We start from the raw sequence: 19,630 nt of genomic DNA on the forward strand, positions 1-19,630 counted from the left end.
CATGTAATCATATGATGCAGGGGGTTCATGATGAATCCGAATGGCACACTCGATGCTTGATAGGTAGATCATGGAAATATCCAGATGCATCAATAATAGAAGGACATCAGGGCTCACACAAAAGGATAGGTATATTGTGCGATCACCAGCAGGATTTGTAAAGCCTATCCTTTTGTGTGAGCCCTGATGTCCTTCTATTATTGATGCATCTGGATATTTCCATGATCTACCTATCAAGCATTGAGTGTGCCTGTTTTTCATTGTTTTCTGGTAAGCAGTTCGATAGCACGTGGGTGTGGTGTGTTTTCCCCTCTGCACACTGAAGCTTGGTGGAGGTTCCATGTCATCTTCATCTTTCATTTATTTCCATATGGACATTACATTTAGTTCCATTTAAGCGCTGCATTTAGATTTTTCATGTATAAACAGCTGCTGAGTGTCCTCTCCTTACACTGAATCAAGTTTGCATTTCATTCTAGTTACAAACCCATCTAGACTACAATGTACTAAACTTCTTTTAAGACAAATAGGCCTGAACAAATGTAGTTAACCTGCATCTGCCAAAAACATTGTATTAGTGGGCGAACGAACGATGTTTACTACGAACGATTACTGTGCCCACGAACCTGAAAGTTGCCATTTTAAACTGTACAACAGTAAAGAAAAGCACATGGAGTAGCATGCAAGTAATAATAATAATATGAACACAAGACAACTTCTTACTTTTTTGAAGAACTCTCTTGATCCTTCTGTACTGATCGTGCTACCTCAATTTCAGGTCTGACCAGCGTTTCCTCAATTGATCCTTGGATCGTTGTACCCAAAAATTCCTATGCAGACTTTTCACAACTTTAGTCATGATCTTGGCCTTTCTTACATTTGGGTTTGGGTAAGGTCCATGCTTCCCATCATAGTTAGCCCACTTCAAGATGTCCACCATCTCCACCATCTCTACAAAGGACATATCTGAGGCCTTAAATCTCCTCCGGGATCGGGACGTTCGTGGCTCCGGGCTTTCGTCATTGCTAGTGTCTTCATGCACTTGTTCCTTCTCCGCCATGTGCTCTCCCACTGTGCCGAAAGAGAAGGGGCAGGGAAAATACTAGAAAGAAGGTCAGGGGCAGGCAGAGTTTAACGCATGCGCAGTGTATATAAAGCGGAACATGCATGCATCATACATACGATCTGTGAGCGGAGGAAGGAGTAGCAGAAGCGCCGATCGTTCTAACGAAGGTACAATTTTAACTTTGGGCATCAGTGGCCTTTACTGCTTATAGATTGAGGCCTATGATGGGACAAGATTAGGACAGTTTAGCCTGACATTAGGGTTTGTCTAGTGTTGTGTCTTGCAGAGAAAATGGATCGCTTCAACGATCAGGACTTTATCCCCCTATTCATTGATATGTACAGGGAGCTGCCCTGTCTGTGGCAGGTAAAACACCCCTTTCATAATAATCTTAGAAAGAGGAAGGCAGCGCTGGATCAATTGCTGGAATTTGTGAAGCCGGTGATCCCCACAGCAACCATCCCCTATTTGAAGGCCAAAATTGGTGGCCTGAGGAGCACTTATATTAGGGAGCGCAAGAAGGTCCAGGATTCCCAGAGATCAGGAGCTGCAGCAGATGACGTTTATGTCCCCAGGCTGTGGTACTAAGACAGACTGCGATTTCTGTCAGACCAGAGTGAACCCAGGCCAGCACTCTCCACTCTTCTTTCAACGCTTCCTTCCACCTCAGCTGAGGCTTCCGACGTCCAACCTGGGCCTTCCAGCCAGGAAGAAGTGGAAGAGCCCAGCTTGAGTCAGGTATAGCATTGTTCAACATATTTCTTGTCCAAAAATGGATGATGTTAACTAGATGTTATTATTGTTCTATAATTTCTGATTTAACAAAGTGGTTTACATATCAATAGACAGTAGTGGCCAAAAATGATTAGGACAAGAATGAAAAATGCTGGGGTCAGAATGAAAGTCTTTTCTATTTGTTAACATTCAATTTGCAACAGTCATGAGCTCAAAATTGTGTGTGATTGATGAACAGAAAACTAAAACTATGTCCCTTTTTCATACACAGGAAAGCCTCAGCCAGGAGGTGGCCGGAGTAAGTGGCAGCCAGGAGGTGGCGGGGGCAAGTGGCAGGGGCGAACTCACAAGCAAAAGCCAGGTTTGTGAGTTCCACCATTGTCCTCCTCCACCCCCTGCCACAACTCCAACACCACAGCCACAGCCTGGAAGGAAGTGTGTAAGGAAGACAAGAGTGTGATGGCCTGGGTTCGGTCTGGTCTGACAAAAGACGCAGGCTTTTGTATGACCACAGCTTGGGGACATATATGTTATCTGCTGCTGTTCCTGATCTCTTGGAGTCCTGGACCGGATTGTGCTCACTATTATGTGGACTCCTCAGGCCACCAATTTTGCATGTAAAATAGTTGATGTGTGCCCTGGGGTACAAAGGCTTCGCAAATTTCACCAGTTTATCCAGCGTTGCCTTCCTCTTTATTTTGTTATGACCCCTAATAAATGTCTATTTTATTTTCACAAATGCTTGCCTATGTGTTTTAATTCAAAAAGGACAGTTTGTGAGTAGGCAGGTACATTTCTAAAATACAATGTCAAATTAACAAGGGACATCAACACCAACCAACCTCCTTGAGGTTAAAAAATACAAAATAATAATGGCGTTGTGGTAACTTGACACACAAAACGACCAAAAATATTATGGAGATCACTATTAAAAAAAAACAAAAAAAAAAAACAGGAGATCTTGATAAAAAATAAAAAAAGATCACTATAAAAATAAATTCTAAACATTATTATGGAGATCTGATGAAAAAAATTAAAAATATTATTCATGAGATCACGAGAAATAAAAAAGAAATCCGTTTGTCAGAACTCTGTGTGAATATCAGCAGCAAAACAACTTCATTATTCTAGCATTATAAAGAAGAAGAGAATGCGCTGCATTAAAAAATTTTAAAATTTGCAGCGTGACGAATGTGCTATCTCCATTACGAACGCTAGTTTTACCAGACCGAGCGCTTCCGTCTCGTACTTGATTCAGAGCATGCGTGGAATTTTGTGCGTCGGAATTGTCTACACGCATCCGGAATTTACGAGAATGGATTTTGTTGTCGGAAAATTTGAAATCCAGCTCTCAAATGTCCGATGGAGTATACACACGGTCTGAATTTCCGACAACCAGCTCCCACAGCTCGAACATTTGTTGTCGGAAATTCCGACCGTGTGTATGCGGCATTAGACCTACACCCAGGAGACACTCCAAAGTGGTATGGGTTCCATTTATAAAGTGAGGACTACTTGTACTGTTACTGGGGTTATTTATTACAGCTTGCTCTACTAACAGGAAAATTGTTATTGCAGATCCTCCTATCTGTAACACCCATCCACCCTAGCCACCCACTAGATTACTACTCTGCTCTGGTTGAAAAGCACCACCGTAGATCTGCACACTACCATCTCCACTCTCTAGCCCCCCCCCCACCCCTTAGCCACTTTGTTACCCTTCTCTGCTAGCCCCACACTCATTCCCAGGTATACTTCCCTACCACTCCCCTGTGACAATTACACTGTGCCTCAGACCACCATTTAACTCCGGTGCCCGGTTCAGATGGGATCAATAAGGGTTCTCGTTTTCTGATTTTCTATATGAATCGATTTTTCCAATGGCAGATGCAAGCTACTTTTATTTCACATGTCTGGAAAGTGGCACTACATGTCTCTCCCACTCCCCTTCCCCCCAACCCAATCCAAGACACATTTCCACTATACCTGCCCCATCACATCTATCTCAGCCAGTTTGTTATCCCCCCACCTTTTATTTTCACACCTTGCTCCACAGAAAGACTAAGGTGCCTACCCCAATTTTATTGCATAACCTAGGACTGAGAGGGGACAGAGTATCTCCACCTTCCTGATTTATGGTGATAGCATATACAGGTCGATCATGGGAAGGCATATATGTCTTTATACGCCCTCTCCCCCCATGCAACCTGCAGTTGCTGGTTACCTACTTATCTCCCCCCATGGTCACACAGGAATGAATCATGGGGATATCCTAGAAAGTACAAAGCAAGGTCCATAAAAACCTGGATGAGCGAGTTTGGGGTGGAGGAACTTGACTGGCTTGCACAGAGTCCTGACCTCAACCTCAAAGAACACCTTTGGGATGAATTAGAGAAGAGACTGTAAGCCAGGCCTTCTCATCCACATCAGTGCCTGGCCTTACAAATGCACTTCTGGAAGAATGGTCAAACATTCCCATAGACACACTCCTAAACCTGGTGGACAGCCTTCCCAGAAGAGTTAAAGCTTTTATGGACCCAACATTGCCATTGGTGGGGGGATTACAATTTTGTAATTTTCGCATCCAGACTTTTGGGAGGTGCCAATCCTTATCTCCCCTGACAGATTGTGAGCAATGGTCTCAAAAAGAGTCTATCTCAAGTAAAATTCATGGAAAGGTTTTTAATATCCTATTGAGATGGTACAGAATGTAAAAAAAACATGCACCATTTTTTCCGCAGTACTAATCCCTCTGCTGGAAATGCCAACAACATAAGGAAACCAAGTTACTGTACATATATGCCCCGTGCTACAAGGCTTCCAGAACCAAATGAAGAAAATTTGCTTCAATTTTACCAAAATTTGATTGGGAGATGACTCAGCTGCTTAGTTTCTACGCTCTGTTTTCTTCTCCTCTAGACCATTCAGGTCTTTGAGAACTAATCAACGGCCTCCTTTTCAGGTTTGGCCTATTCCCTGCTTGATGGCTACATTCTATGGTTCTGAAAATGACAAGAGGATTGTATAATTCCAACAGGCCTAGGCTTCTTCTCGTGTTGTTCTGTTCAATATTATTTTCCTGAAGACATTCAGACAGCTTTTTCTTCTAACATGCTATATCATGACATGCAAAGATCCATGTATACCACGGACATTATTATGTATAAACAAAGAAAACTTTAATATGTGGAGGACAGCTATGCTGTGCCATGGATAATTCATGTTCAGCATGTTGCTGAGCTGATTCTTTGTAATTTGTAAAATGCAAAATAAACAATTAAAAATTCTTAAATAAATCCATGTTTGCAAGCTTAAATAAACATGAGCCCAGGATGTATAATTGTCAAAAAAACAATTTTTTTGTCAAGGTAGTTATTACAGGTAAACTTGTTTCATTGAACAAGCTGATAATGGCCATTAGTGTATTTTACTTTTTCAATTTGTTTATTGAGTTTTGAGTATAAGTTTTACAATAAACCTGTACATTTTCAGATGAGCTGTGCAGTTTGGATGTCATAAATGCACATACAGATTAAAGCTGGGTTCACACTGCAGCACGGAGCGGCTCACAGCAAGGATCAGGTGCATCTCTGTTCACCGTTTCAGGTCTGATTTCAGTCCGAATTTTTGGCTGAATTTGAACCTGAAACAGACCAGAAGATGCACATGACTTCTGTGCAATTCACACCAGAGCCGCTAAGGAGATGTGTAAACCGGCTCCATAGAGAGTTGGTCAAAATCTCCTGACATGCGAATTGGATGTGGGGAAAACCCGCATCCAATTCGCAATAGTGTGAACCCAGCTTGAAGGTTTAACCACTTGACGACCACCTCACGCTGATGTACGTCAGCAGAATGGCGCGGGCAGGCAAAATCACGTACCTGGTACGTGATTGCCTTCTCGTGGGCGGGGGGTCCGGTCGGACCCCCCACCGGTGCCAGAGGCAGTCGTCATCTCTTCCCGGGCGATGAGAGGTGAGGGGGAGGCCATCCATTCGTGGCCACCCCCTCCCGATCGCTCCCGGCGAATGAAAATCCTTCCTGTGCCTCTGTAATGTAAACAGAGGCACAGGAAGTGATGTCATCCCTCCTCGAGCCGGTCTTTTCGATCCGGCGCCGAGGAGAGAAGACATCAAGTAAGTCTGCACAACACTACACTGTCAGAACACGCCAGGCACACTTGTCACCCCCTGATCACCCCCCTGTACCCCCTGTCACACTGACACCAATAGCAGTTTTTTTTTTTTTTTTGCATTGGTGTCAGTTTGTGACAGTTATAAGTATTAGGGCAGTTAGGTTAGCCCCCTTTAGGTCTGCGGTACCCCCTTTAGGTCCAGGGTACCCCCCTAACCCCCCCAATAAAGGTTAACCCCGTGATCACCCCCCGTCGCCAGTGTCGCTAAGCCATCGTTTTTCTGATCGCTGTATTAGTGACACAGGTGACGCTAGTTAGGGAGGTAAGTATATAGGTTCGCTGTCAGTGTTTTATAGCGACAGGGACCCCCATATACTACCAACTAAAGGTTTTAACCCCCTGATTGCCCCCTAGTTAACCCTTTCACCAGCGATCACCATATAAGTGTTACGGGTGACGCTGGTTGGTTAGTTTGTTTTTTATAGTTTTAGGGCACCCGCCGTTTATTACCTTATAAAGGTTTAACCCCCTAATTGCCCGGCGGTGATATAAGTTACGTTTTCAGGATCAGATAAGGTCTGCGTCACCCCAGGCAGCGTCAGGTTAGCGCCAGTACCACTAACACCCACGCACGCAGCATACACCTCCCTTAGTGCTATAGTATCTGAACGGATCGATATCTGATCCGATCAGATCTATACTCCCCAGCAGTTTAGGGTTCCCAAAAACGCAGTGTTAGCGGGATCAGCCCAGATACCTGCTAGCACCTGTGTTTTGCCCCTCGGCCCAGCCCAGCCCACCCAAGTGCAGTATCGATCGATCACTGACACTTACAAAACACTAAGCACACATAACTGCAGCGTTCGCAGAGTCAGGCCTGATCCCTGCGATCGCTAACAGTTTTTTGGTAGCGTTTTTATACAGTCGCTAACAGTCAGGAGCTTTTTTGCCTGTGAGTCTCACTAGTGTACCCCTAAATTTAGAGCCCAAAATGGCAAATCGAAGGTACACTAGTGAAGAGGCCTACACGTTTCTGAGCATGACAGATAGTGAAGAGGAAGTCACTCAACTGTCAGATTCAGGCTCGGAATACGATCCTGTAGAGGACAGTGGCTCCATGACAGATAGCTCTGACGACGGAGTTGTGGTCCCTGCTAAGGTCAGGCGTACCAGACCCCAATCTTCTTCTGTCCTTGAAGTGCAAGAACCGCAGGTCCCTCATATGGAGCAGAGAAGTACTAGTGCCGCTATTCCTTCTGGTGAACTGGCAAGCATCAGCGGCCTAGTACACTCTGGTCGTATATCCAGCACTGCAGTAACACTTGGTGACGTGGCGAGTCCCATAAGTGCAGTTCAAGCTGGCGAGGTGGCAAGCACTAGTAGTGTCCCGCTGCCACCAAGAAGACAAAGACATGCCCGTCGAGCCCATAGTGCCCTTCCTGCTGCATTCGCCAATCCGAATTGGGAACCCACCACTTCTGCAGCACCCGTACTTCCCCCATTCACTGGCCAACCCGGAATTCAGGTGGAAACAGTTGATTTTACGCCACTGGATTTTTTTTCGCTGTTTTTCACCGAAGATCTCTATAGATCTATTGTGGACCAAAGCAATTTATACGCTGGTCAACACATCGCCACTATTCCCCAGTCCTCCCTTCCCAGAGATTGGAGACCAATTACGGTCTCCGAATTTAAGATCTTTCTGGGCCTTTCCCTCAACATGGGCTTGAATAAAAATAGTAAGTTGCGGTCATATTGGTCCACTGACCCAATTTACCATGCGTCCGTGTTCTCTGCCTCCATGGCCAGGGCATGATACGAGCAGATTTTGCGGTTCATGCACTTCAACGACAATGAACTCTGTCGTCCTCGTGGAGACCCTGAATAAGATCGGCTCTACAAAATTCGGCCCCTCGTAAACCACTTCAACCAACGTTTTGCAGACTTGTTTACTCCCCATCAAGTTGTCTGCGTTGATGAGTCCCTGATTAAATTTTCTGGCCGCTTGTCATTCAAACAGTACCCTCCCAGCAAGCGTGCCAGATACGGGGTCAAGATGTATAAGCTCTGTGAAAGGGCCACAGGCTATACATGTAGTTTTATGGTTTACGAGGGCAAAGATAGTCACGTAGAGCCGACAAACTGCCCTGACTACATAAGAAGCGCTGGCAAGATAGTGTGGGACTTGGTGTCACCCTTATTCGGAAAGGGGTACCACTTGTACGTGGACAATTATTACACGAGCGTACCACTTTTTAGTCACCTTTTTGATCAACAGATTGGAGCATGTGGCACTGTGCGACCTAATCGCCGGGGCTTTCCCCAGCGGCTTGTAGATTCCCGTCTTAGGCTGGGGGAGAGAGCCTGCTTGAAGTGTAATAACTTGCTCGCTATGAAGTGGAGGGACAATAAGAATGTTTTCGTTCTTACCTCCCTTCATGCAGACACGACGGTCCAAATTCCTACGGTGACTGGTGTTGTGGAGAAACCCCTCTGTGTCCACGAATATAACCAAAATATGGGAGGGGTGGACCTCAACGACCAGTTGTTGGTGCCGTACCTAGTTGCCCATAAGGCCAGACGCTGGTACAAAAAAGTGTCTGTTTATTTATTTCAATTGGCTTTTCTGAATGCTCATGTGCTATACAGAGCTTCAGGACGGACTGGATCCTTCCTTAAATTCCAGGAAGAGATCGGCAGAGCCCTTCTGTATCCAGACGGTGCTCCACCTCACCTTCCCCAACCAAATGCAGTAAGCCGGTTGCATGAGAGGCATTTTCAATATGTCCTCCCGAGTACCCCTACCCAGCGAGCCCCCCAAAAAAGATGTCGTGTCTGCAGCAAGCGCGGATTTAGGCGTGACACCCGGTATTATTGTCCCTCCTGTCCTGACAATCCTGGTCTTTGCATGGGTGAATGTTTTGAACGCTACCATACACTAGTGGAGTATTAGCGTAGGGTACAGCACTGCACAGACTAGGACACACTTTCACAGGGTCTCCCAAGATGCCATCGCATTTTGAGAGACCCAAACCTGGTACCAGTTAAAAAAGTTAAAGTTACAAAAAAAAGTGTAAAAAAAACCAAAAAAAAAAGTAAAAAAAAAAAAAAAAACACAAAAAAATATAAAATAAAAAAAACAAAAATAGTTGTTGTTTTATTGTTCTCTCTCTATTCTCTCTCTATTGTTCTGCTTTTTTTTATTGTATTTTATACTGCAATGTTTTATTGTTATGTTTTTATCATGTTTGCTTTATAGGTATGCAATTTTTTTATACTTTTTTTTTTATTGTTAACCACTTTTTTGTTTTCAGGTACGCCATTCAGCTGCAGAGCGGATTTATTTATCTTGACAGCAACAGTGTTTGCTCCCACGATACATAAAGCCGTGACTCCAGCGCTGTCGGAGGTGATTTCACCACCACAGTTACATACTTCAGCATATATGCTGAAGCGTGGGGACAGCAGTGGGTGGAGGAGCGATTTGCTCCTGCCTTTTGTGGGAGGATGCCCCCATGCTTCGGCATATATATATTTTAGGCACAGGTTGCGTTAAATGTTTTATTTTTTACTATGTTTTTTTTTGTATTTGCTTTGCAGGTATGGTAAGTCTTACTGTTATGCTGTAATGTTACTTTGTTTTATTGTTAACCATCATTTGCTTAGCAGGTACGCCATTCAGTTGCAGCGCGGATTTATTTATCTTGACAGCAACAGCGTTTGCTCCCACGATATATAAAGCTGTGACTCCAGCGCTGTCGGAGGTGATTTCACCACCACAGTTACATACTTCAGCATATATGCCGAAGCGTGGGGGCAGCAGTGGGTGGAGGAGCGATTTGCTCCTGCCTTTTGCGGGAGGATGCCCCCATGCTTCGGCATATATAAATGGTGCATGTATGCCCATCATTAGAAGTGGGTGGATGAAGGGAGGTATTCTAATGGTGGGCATACCACCGATCAATATCTTTTTTTCGTTCAGCCCACAGGCTGCATGAAAAAAAAGTTTACAATATATGCCCAACAAGGACTTTGGGTGGTTATACCAGAATGATGCCTGCAGGTTTAGGTATCATCTTGGTATCATTCTTTTCAGCCAGTGGTCGGCTTTCATGTAAAAGCAATCCTAGCGGCTAATTAGCCTCTAGACTGCTTTTACAAGCAGTGGGAAGGAATGCCCCCCCATAATCTTCCATGTTTTTCTCTGGCTCTCCTGTCCCAACAGGGATCCTGAAAATGCAGCCGGTGATTCAGCCAGCTGACCATAGAGCTGATCAGAGACCAGAGTGGCTCCAAACATCTCTATGGCCTAGGAAACCGGAAGCTACGAGCATTTCATGACTTAGATTTCGCCAGATGTAAACAGCGCCATTGGGAAATTGGGAAAGCATTTTATCACACCGATCTTGGTGTGGTCAGATGCTTTGAGAGCAGAGGAGAGATCTAGGGTCTAATAGACCCCAATTTTTTTTAAAAAGTGTACCTGTCACTACCTATTGCTATCATAGGGGATATTTACATTCCCTGAGATAACAATAAAAAGGATTTAAAAACATAAAAATGAAAGGAACAGTTTAAAAATAAGATAAAAAAATCAAAAAAATAATAAAGAAAAAAAAGCACCCCCCCCTGCTCTCGCGCAAAGGTGAACGCAAGCGTCGGTCTGGCGTCAAATGTAAACAGCAATTGCACCATGCATGTGAGGTGTCACCGCGAAGGTCAGATTGAGGGCAGTAATTTTAGCAGTAGACCTCCTCTGTAAATCTAAAGTGGTAACCTGTAAAGGCTTTTAAAGGCTTTTAAAAATGTATTTAGTTTGTCGCCACTGCACGTTTGTGTGCATTTTTAAAGCATGTCATGTTTGGTATCCATGTACTAAGCCTAAGATCATCTTTTTTTATTTCATCAAACATTTGGGCAATATAGTGTGTTTTAGTGCATTAAAATTTAAAAAAGTGTGTTTTTTCCCCAAAAAATGCGTTTGAAAAATCGCTGCGCAATTACTGTGTGAAAAAAAAAAAATGAAACACCCACCATTTTAATCTGTAGGGCATTTGCTTTAAAAAAATATATAATGTTTGGGGGTTCAAAGTAATTTTCTTGCAAAAAAAAAATAATTTTTTCATGTAAACAAAAAGTGTCAGAAAGGGCTTTGTCTTCAAGTGGTTAGAAGAGTGGGTGATGTGTGACATAGGCTTCTAAATGTTGTGCATAAAATGCCAGGACAGTTCAAACCCCCCCAAATGACCACATTTTGGAAAGTAGACACCCCAAGCTATTTGCTGAGAGGCATGTCGAGTCCATGGAATATTTTATATTGTGACGCAAGTTGCGGGAAAAAGACAAATTTTTTTTTTTTTTTTTTATGCACAAAGTTGTCACTAAATGATATATTGTTCAAACATGCCATGGGGATATGTGAAATTACACCCCAAAATAAATTCTGTTGCTTCTCCTGAGTACGGGGATACCACATGTGTGAGACTTTTTGGGAGCCTAGCCGCGTACGGGACCCCAAAAACCAAGCACCGCCTTCAGGCTTTCTAAGGGCGTAAATTTTTGATTTCACTCTTCACTGCCTATCACAGTTTCGGAGGCCATGGAATGCCCAGATGGCATCCCCCCCCCCCCCCAATGACCCCATTTTGGAAAATAGACACCCCAAGCTATTTGCTGAGAGGTATAGTGAGTATTTTGCAGACCTCACTTTTTGTCACAAACTTTTGAAAATTGAAAAAAGAAAAAGAAAAAAAAATTTTCTTGTCTTTCTTCATTTTCAAAAACAAATGAGAGCTGCAAAATACTCACCATGCCTCTCAGCAAATAGCTTGGGGTGTCTACTTTCTAAAATTGGGTCATTTGGGGGGGTTTTGTGCCATCTGGGCATTTTATGGCCTTCAAAACTGTGATAGGTAGTGAGGAGTGAAATCACAACTTTACGCCCTTAGAAATCCTGAAGGCGGTGCTTGGTTTTCGGGGCCCCGTATGCGGCTAGGCTCCCAAAAAGTCCCACACATGTGGTATCCCCATACTCAGGAGAAGCAGCTAAATGTATTTTGGGGTGCAATTCCACATATGTCCATGGCCTGTGTGAGAAATATATCATTTAGTGACAACTTTGTGCAAAAAAAAAAAAATTTGTCACTTTCCCGCAACTTGTGTCAAAAAATAAAATATTCCATGGACTCAACATGCCTCTCAGCAAATAGCTTGGGGTGTCTACTTTCCAAAATGGGGTCATTTGGGGGGGTTTTGTGCAATCTGGGCATTTTATGGCCTTCAAAACTGTGATAGGTAGTGAGGAGTGAAATCAAAAATGTATGCCCTTAGAAATCCTGAAGGCAGTGATTGGTTTTTGGGGCCCCGTACGCAGCTAGGCTCCCAAAAAGTCCCACACATGTGGTATCCCCGTACTCAGGAGAAGCAGCTGAATGTATTTTGGGGTGCAATTCCACATAGGCCCATGGCCTGTGTGAGCAATATATCATTTAGTGACAACTTTTTGTAAATATTTTTTTTTTTTTTTTGTCATTCAATCACTTGGGACAAAAAAAATAAATATTCAATGGGTTCAACATACCTCTCAGCAATTACCTTGGGGTGTCTACTTTCTAAAATGGGGTGATTTGGGGGGGTTTTGTACTGCCCTGCCATTTTAGCACCTCAAGAAATTACATAGGCAGTCATAAACTAAACTAAACTTTTGCGCAAACCAATAAATATACGCTTATTGACATTTTTTTTACCAAAGACATGTGGCCGAATACATTTTGACTAAAATTGAGTTTATTGGATTTTTTTTATAACAAAAATTATAAAATATCATTTTTTTTCAAAATTTTTGGTCTTTTTCCTTTATAGCGCAAAAAATAAAAATGGCAGAGGTGATCAAATACCATCAAAAGAAAGCTCTATTTGTGGGAAGAAAAGGACGCAAATTTTGTTTGGGTACAGCATTGCATGACTGCGCAATTAGCAGTTAAAGCAACGCAGTGCCAAATTGGAAAAAGTCCTCTGGTCCTTATGCAGCATAATGGTCCGGGGCTGAAGTGGTTAAGAAGTAAGCAAACATAATATACAACAAATTTAATATTCCTGCAGGGAACCTACGGGAGTCCTGTCGGTAACTAGAATAAAGTGATCAACGTGACGGCCTAGGGGAGAGGGTAGGAAAAAAAAAAGGGGGGGGGAGTGACAAGGGTATGAGGGAGGGGTGGTGGACAGATCCGCTAGCGCTAGTCCAACTATAAGGACTATTGCTGTGTAGCAGCAATTTAAAGGTGTGCTTGTTTATTCTGGGCGGTTTGAGGTTAAATAGAGCATATTGGGGTGTATAAAGAACAGGAGTATCAAGGAGTTCTGAAATCATCTAATATATAGTCAGACTAAAAGTGGTGTGCAATGGAACACTGCCACCAACTGTGAAGAATTGAGCCAGTGTGCCCGCAACTGTGAAAACACTGAGCAGAGTGTTTGGAGCTGAAGTGAGCCACTCTAGTGGGGGCAAGATACCACCTAGTAATAATGTTGGTTTGTTTCCACTGCCTGTACATTTGTGGAGCATGATTTGGTGGTGTCCATAATTTTGCTCCATGCTTGGGCATCCAATTCTATATAGAGATCCTTTGCCCCTTTTTTGGTGTAAGTGGGTAGCAGCTGGGACAGGGGTGTTAGAAGCTGCGAGTAGAGGAAAGAGACCATGTCAAGGGTGTGTGGGCCAGAAGCACATGTAGACTCCAAGGACGTGGACATCCTGGAACGCTCAGGGTATCGTACGTTAGATGTAGAAAGTGTTTGATCTTAAGTATCAAAGAAGTTTGTTGCGCAGGAGTTCTGTTTCTTGTTGTAATTGAGCGAAGGATTTAACCCCATTTTGGTGACCAGGTGTGGCACTTTAGTGAGATTTTTAGTGATCCATACAAGGTATGCTGAGGGGTCTGAGAGGCCTAAGGTAAATGAGGGATTATAAGTGAAATCTATGAGGGGCTCATGTGGTGAAAGGATGTTGGCTCAATATTTGACCGCATCCCATACTCTTAGGGTGAGTTTGGTAATAGGATTAGTGGTAAAGCATCTATCTGAGGAGAGGATCTAGAATAAATGATCAACCCATACAAGATCACAGCTCAATGCCTCCAGGGAGACCCAAATGGGAGTCTCAGAGTGAGTGTGGAATTTCGGTATGTGGGCCAGTATATTTGTTTATATTTTATATAGATGCCATTGCCATGTAGTTGGTGACTGGGTTTCTCCAGCTCAGGGGAGTATGACATTGTGCTGTGCTCCCTCAGGGGTTGTCAAACATTCCTCTTTTGTGGGGAAAATATGAGAAAGAAGAGTTATTAGTCCTCTATATAAAGTAACTTTCCAGTAAAGAAAAAGTTCAACAGTTAGGTTGTGAGGACATTGAAAAATAATTCCAGGTCTGAAGGTAATAGGAATACTTTAGAAGGGGAAGAGAAATGACACTCGATACACATACAGAATATTTTATTAATCCCAAAGGGAAAATAGGACATGAGTGCAGAAATGGCCAGGTCTACAAAGGAGCAGCAGGGTTCAGAAAACCAGAGATGGGTGATATGTTATCTGTTGGGAGAAGTGCAGGTAGAAATGGAGTAGCCTGTGACCTGCTGGGGTCATCTCCCAGTGATATAAATGAGTGCTCATGTAGAGCTGGAACAAAGGTTGTAGATCGGCGGTTAACTGCAAGGTTGTGCCATATCCTAAATTAAATATATATAGAAAGAGAGTTCCCCTAGTGGTGGATTTTAAAGGCACATGTAAGAAGGCGTAAAAGGAGTATGTAAAGTATAAACAATGATTTATTAATTGAAAAAATAGTAAAAACACATAGCAATAATATAACAGTAGTTATAAGGAATGCGAATCAGGTACTTGTACATAGATACAGTGTTAAACCGATACTCTTGCACCCGACGTGTTTCTGAGTTACTTAGCCTCATTCTTCAGGGTTGGGTATAAGTTTACAGAGAATTCTGTGTTAGAAAAAAATGTATAAAAAAAAAAAACATAATGGTAAGCATATAAGTGTACATAGACATAAGAACATTTACATACTATGCTTTTTCATTTCATTTTCACTTACGTTAACACTGTGTAAGCTGACTTGGCACTCCATAACAGTTAAAAACAAAGGCACTGACATTGTCTGTCTATCCAGCATATTCCTGATTAGGATAGATGGGAGTTCATTATCATATTGCCAATAATGTTACTTCGTGCGTAACAATACGTTTTTTATGTATAAATGTGGGTTGATGGTATTCTCTTCAAGAAAGGGGGAAGAGAAAAATAGCCCAAAAAATGGGCGTATGAAAGGTGTAAAAACCTGAAGCTCCACTGAGGCCGAGGGCGGGTCCTGCAATAAAAAACGTATTGTTACGCACGAAGTAACAGTATTGGCAATACGATAATGAACTCCCATCTGTTGTAATCAGGAATATGCTGGATAGACAGACAATGTCAGTGCCTTTGTTTTTAACTGTTATGGAGTGCCAAGTCAGCTTACACAGTGTTAACGTAAGTGAAAATGAAATGAAAAGCATAGTATATAAATGTTCTTATGTCTATGTACACTTATATGCTTACCATTATGTTTTTGTTTTTTTTTTTTTATACATTTTTTTCTAACACAGAATTCTCTGTAAACTTATACCCACCCCTTAAGAAGGAGGCTAAGTAACTCAGAAACGTGTCGGGTACAAGAGTTTCGGTTTAACACTGTATCTATGTACAAGTACCTGATTCGCATTCCTTATAACTACTGTTATATTATTGCTATGTGTTTTTACTATTTTTTCAATTAATAAATCATTGTTTATACTTTACATACTCCTTTTACGCCTTCTTACATGTGCCTTTAAAATCCACCACTAGGGAAACTCTCTTTCTATATATACTCATGTAGAGCTGGGCACACTAATGCCCTGTACACATGGTCGGATTTTCCGACGGAAAATGTGCGATCGGAGCTTGTTATCGGAAATTCCAACCGTGTGTGGGCTCCATTGGACTTTTTCCATTGGATTTTCCGACACACGAAGTTTGAGAGCAGGCTATAAAATTTTCCGACAACAAAATCCGATCGCGTCAATTCCGACCGTGTGTGGACAATTCCGATGCACAAAGTGCCACGCATGCTCAGAATAAATTCCGAGACGGAACTGCTCGGTCTGGTTAATTTAGTGTTCGTAATGGATATAGCACTTTCGTCATGCTGCAATGTTTTAAAATGTTTAATGCAGCGCACTCTCTTCTTCTTTATAATGCTAGAAGAATTAAGTAGTTTTGCTGCTCATATTCACGCAGACTTCTCACAAACTTATTTCTTTATTATTTATCATGATTTCATCAATATAATATTTTTATTTGTCACATCTACCGAAAAAATATTATTTTTTGGATGTTTTTAGATTAAATATTTTTTGGGGGGATTTTTTTAAAGCCTGATCTTGTGTTTTATTTGTATTTTTTTATTTATTTATTTTTTTACTCCAGAATAGTTTTGGGTGTGTTTTGTGTGTCAAGTTACCACAACACGATTATTATCTTGTATTATTTAATCTCAAGGAGGTTGTTTGGTGTTGGTGTCGGGCAGGCTCCTGGGCCCGGCCACCTCCTGGCTGAGACTTTCCTGTGTATGAAAAAGGGACATCGTTTTAGTTTTTGGTTCATCAATCACAATCAGAAATTAGAAATCCAAACTAACATAGATTTAACATCATTAATTTAACCAACAGAAATATTTAGAAGAATGCTATACCTGGCTCAAGCTGGGCTTCTCCACATGTTGCTGCCTGGAAGGCCCAGGTTGGACATCAGAAGCCTCAGCTGGGGCGGAAGGAAGCGTGAAAGGGAGAGTGGAGAGTGCTGGCCTGGGTTCAGTCTGACCTGCCAGAAAATGCAGTCTGTCATAGTACCACAGCCTGGGTACATAAATGTCATCTGCAGCTCCTGAGCTCATGGAATCCTGGACCTTCTTGCGCTCCCTTAGATAAGTGCTCCTCATGCCCCCAATTAGGATGTTCAAATAGGTGATGTCTGCCATGGGGATCGCCGGCTTCACGAATTCCAGTAATTTATCCAGCGCTGCCTTCCTCTTTGATTCTTATAATGTAGGTGGTTTACCTGCCACAGACAGGGCAGCTCCCTGAACATATCAAGGAATATGGGGATAAAGTCCTGATCATTCAATATATCCATTTTCTCTGCAAGACACAACACAAGACAAACCCTAATGTCAGGCTAAACTCTCCTAATCTTGTCCCAATATAGGCCTCAATCTATAAGCAGTATAGGCCCAAGTTTAAATGTTACCTTCGTTATCACAATCGGCGCTTCCTATACTCCTTCCTCCACTCACAGATCGTACGTACTACGCACGTATGTTACACTTTATATACACTGCGCATGCGTGAAACTCTGCCCACCCCTGACTTTCTTTCTAGTCTATTCCCAGCCTCTTCTCGTTCGATTCAGTGGGGAAGAGCACATGGCGGAGACAGATCAGGTGCGTGCTAATTACAGCAACAAGGAGGAGGAGGAGCCAGAAACGTCACGATCCCGGAGGAGACGATTTAAGGCATCAAATATGTCCTTTGTAGAGATGGTGGAGATGGTCAACATACTGAAGAGGGCTGACTATGATGGGAAGTATGGACCTTACCCCAACCCCAATGTCAGAAAGGCCAAGATCATGGCGAAAGTTGTGAAGAGTCTGCACCAAAATTTTGGGGTACGGCGATCCAGGGATCAACTCAAGAAGCGGTGGTTGGACCTCAAATTAAGGGAGCACGATCAGTATAGAAGGATTAGGAGAGTGCTTCAAAAAAGTAACTAGTTGTCCTGTGTTCCTATTCCTTAGTTTTATAACGTTTGTGCTGCTCCATATGCTTTTCTTTACTGTAGTACAGTTTAAAATGGCAACTTTCATGTTCATGGACACATTATTCGTTCGTAGGAAACATTGTTCGTTCGGCCAATAAAACACCATGTTTTATCCAGATGCAGTTCAATAAATTTTTTCTGGCCTACTTCTCTTAAAATAATTTTGGTGTCTAGATGGGTTTGTAACTAGAATGAACTGCAAACTAGATTCTGTGTAAGGAGAGGACACTCAGCAGCTGTTTACGCATCTGGACGCTGGAGCACTAGTGTGGGACACAAGAACACCCTTTTTATTAGGGGGTCCCACACAGGTGATCCAGTATATACTATAGGGGTGTCTCCATATGTGAAGCTTGTACAAAACAGGTAAGTGTTGAAGCTTGACAAAGGAAAACAATATTTCTACATCTTGGAACTCTGCCAAAATAGACAATTGTACCCCACTTCCAAGCAATGTTTCATATTCCTATTTCTGCCATCAAATATCTGTGTGCTAAGTATACCTACTTTTTTTACATAGGAGAGAAAAGACTCAGAGGACACCACTCATCAGAGGAGACAACAGAGGAGGAGAGGAGACAACAGACCCCCCACCTCAGGAAAAAGGGGAAATCCCCCAAAGCCAAGCGGAGGAGGAGGAGGGAGACATGGTGGAAATTGTCACCACAACAGGTGAGTGTGACCACAGGCTCAGGTAAGAGATGGATGCCTGCATATTTATAATACATGGTGTGTTTTTTTTTTTTTATATATTTTTAGGTGATCGTGATGTTGTGGATGAAGGTCATTTCTCCAGTGAAAGTGCCCAGATCCTGATCGGGAATATCATGGGGTGTAATAGGGACTTGGAAAACATCAAGCAAAACATCAATGATGTTCAAAACAAAATGAAGAACATCATTGATGTTTTAGGGAGAGTTTAAAACCCCTAGAAATCCCTTACTTCTTTCTGCTTTATTTTTCTGTAAATTTTTTTGCACATTTTTTGACATAGAAAAGCCAAATTTTGAAGATGCACACAGTGTGTCAACATGTGCTATCTGCCATCACGGTAGATCAATGTACGCGTTTTGGGGGTGCAACCCCTTCCTCAATAATAAAGTAGCTGAGAGGAAGGGGTTGCACCCACAAAACACGTCCATTGATCCCCCATGATGGCAGCTAGAACATGTTGACATTCGGCAATTTGTGTGCATCTTCAAAATTTGGCTTTTCCAGGGGTGACTTCACCCCATCTGAATGTAATATCAAACACAGTTTATAAATACTCATGTCTGATATTGTCTTCAATTTCTACAAAAGTTGAACTTTGCAAGTTCCAGATTTGTGTATTTCTTGCTGGTTTTAAATATGCCTGTTTTACCTTAAAAGGACATTTCTACTTTTAATGTCACCTAAAAAATTGTTATACAACAAACATGTTGGTTTGTTTTAAAAACCTTTTATAAATGCACATGTGATTGTGCTTTGGTTAAAAAGATTGAGAATCAACAATGTGTGGCTTCTTCTTTCAATGCTCAAAAGCATTTTTGGTTTGTAAATTTGGTGTTTTCTGTGACAATGGGGGTTATTTACTAAAGGCAAATCCACTTTGCACTACAAGTGCAGTTTCTGTGCAGTCTCAAGTGCACTTATAGTGCAAAGTGTCTTTGCCTTTAGTAAATAACACCCAACACTGCTTTTTAATTTTACACAATCATGCCATTATCAGGACTCCCCAAATTTCAGTCAGGATCAGCTAAAAGAAAGACAAGCAGTAAATCGAAGCAAATATTTGTTCAGTT

Source organism: Aquarana catesbeiana, linkage group LG01 (genome assembly GCF_042186555.1).
Source record: "Aquarana catesbeiana isolate 2022-GZ linkage group LG01, ASM4218655v1, whole genome shotgun sequence".
Classification (NCBI taxonomy): Eukaryota; Metazoa; Chordata; class Amphibia; order Anura; family Ranidae; genus Aquarana; species Aquarana catesbeiana.